At 62.4% G+C, this 2,059-nt stretch overlaps 1 protein-coding gene across 1 annotated transcript in view; it reads left to right on the top strand.

Moving 5' to 3' along the window:
* Positions 1–2,059, top strand: part of ZFYVE28 (zinc finger FYVE-type containing 28) — a 60,409-nt gene that overhangs the window by 45,064 nt on the left and 13,286 nt on the right. The gene's annotated exons all lie outside the window — the stretch shown is intronic.

The raw sequence follows: 2,059 nt of genomic DNA, 5'->3' as shown, positions 1-2,059 counted from the left end.
CGGCCTAGCGAACACTCGCGCTTCCTCTCTGTGGCTGGATGATGCCCCATCGGGCCACATGGGGATCCGTCCGTCAGTGCGTGTGTGTCCTTCCCGCCTTCGGCTGCTGGGAGTGGCGCCTCGTGGCAGTTCGTGGCGTTCGCTCTTTCGGGCGGGCGTAGGCGCGGGGCGGCCGGGTCACGTGGCTCAGCAGTTCCAGGCGCCGGCGGCTGCGCCCCGAAGGGGCCGCGGTTCGCGTTCGCACCGGACGTGGTCCTGGCCCCGGCCTCTCCCCCTGCGCACCAGCACCGTGGTCGGCTAAGGCTGTTTTCAGGAACGTGGGGCGAAGTGACTGCTTTCAGCTCGCTTGACGTCCTTCTCGCTTTGAGGTCGTGCCCCCGGCTTTACTCACGGCGGTTACTTCGTTCCATTTAGCATCAGATGCGTAGAGATTGCACGCGACTCGATTTAGAGTTATAATTACGTGAAGTGTTTGCGTGGTTCTCGGTCAGAGCTACAAAGTAAGACGTACCTAGAGAATTCTGTCACTTAGCCACGTTCTCCCCCTGCCCTAAAGTAACAGTTTTTAAATATTTTATGGTTCATCCTTCAATTTGAAAAATAGAAGCCGATGTACACACACACACAGAGACACACATAAACATATACACACGTGCGTGCACACACACGCACAAAGACACACATGCGCACATATACTGCACACACATGTACACACATGCACACACGCATGCACACTCACACACGCACACATGTACACCCGCGTGTGCACATGCACGTGCGCACATGGTGCGTGCATGGTTTTCCTCCTCCCGTTCTTCGGCCAGGGGCCTCGTCCTGCAAGCAGTCCTGTCTCCCGAGCTTCCCTGACCGAGCCTGGAGGCCTGTCCATCGTAGCTTCTAGAGATGTCACCACTGTAACTTTCGGACGCGTGGGACCCTGCTGCGTGCCTGGACTGGCGCGTACTGAGGCCTTGCTGCCGGCCTCAGGTTGTTCCAGACTTTGCCGCAGTGAGCAGCTTTGTGCCGTTTGTGAGTGTGTCCCCAGCCTGCTGGATGCCTTCTCCCTCAGGGTCCCCAGGTCATCGGGAAGTGACTCGCTCTTCTGCACAGCTGATGAGAAGCCACCACGAGGCTGTTTGACAGGACACGTGGATTTTAGCCTTTGACCTGCACCCGCTTCCCTTGCTGCCTGTCCAGGTGACGGCCCGTGGACACCTCCTGCTTTCCTGACTCGTCTGCCGAGGGCACTGTTCGTCACATCACACCGTCAGCTCCCCAGGCCCCAAACACCGAAGCTAAGCTGAGAAAAGGGACGAGGACCCCCTCGGTGGCCTCGAGGGATGGCCCCGTCTCCCAGGGAAGCACTTCCAAAAGGTGCAGAGGGTCTGAGAAGGGCGAAGGAGGCCGGTGGCCGGGCTATCAGGATGGCCACGTTATCAGGACGGCCGCGCTTGAGTCAGGACCTTGGACAGCGGTCTCCAGGGCCCAGTGCTGCGCCCGGCTGCTGAAACCGGGTCAGCAGGCGGCGCCTGTCGTATCCCTGGGCAGTGCTCGGGGGCAGTGTCCTTCGTCCACATCCACATCACACGCTGGCTCCCAGGTGGCTGAGCGAGGCCCTGGACACCCTCCCAGGGGCCAGAGGGAGGCGGCCCGACCTCGTGGAGCCTGGCGGAATGTGAGGACAGAGGCGACGAGGCCGGCCCTTTGTCCGGTGCAGGCAGAACGTTCGCCAGACACGGCCACGCGTTCCGGGCATCGGGCCGGTGGCATCAGCGTGCGCGAGTTCTCGCCGTGGAGACGGCCCCGGGCTCAAGGCGGGATGGACGGACTCGGACCTGGAGAGGCTGGCGTCCGCCTTGGCTCAGAGCTCCCACAGCACAAGCCGGCCTGCCCCGCGGCCCTGTGCCACTGTCACTCGCTGGTGACAAGCCGGCGTCCTGATCTGGCCATGAGGCCTGCCCGTCTGCTGGCAGGTGCTTCCGCCGCCCCTGCTATGTGTCCCGCTGGCGGGAACAGGTGCAGCCCTGCTTCAGGAGCCTCCCGCCCGCGTCGGGGGCCC

The sequence above is a fragment of the Pteropus vampyrus genome, unplaced genomic scaffold, assembly GCF_000151845.1.
Source record: "Pteropus vampyrus isolate Shadow unplaced genomic scaffold, Pvam_2.0 Scaffold253, whole genome shotgun sequence".
NCBI lineage: Eukaryota > Metazoa > Chordata > Mammalia > Chiroptera > Pteropodidae > Pteropus > Pteropus vampyrus.
This window is presented reverse-complemented; position numbering and strand designations above follow the sequence as displayed.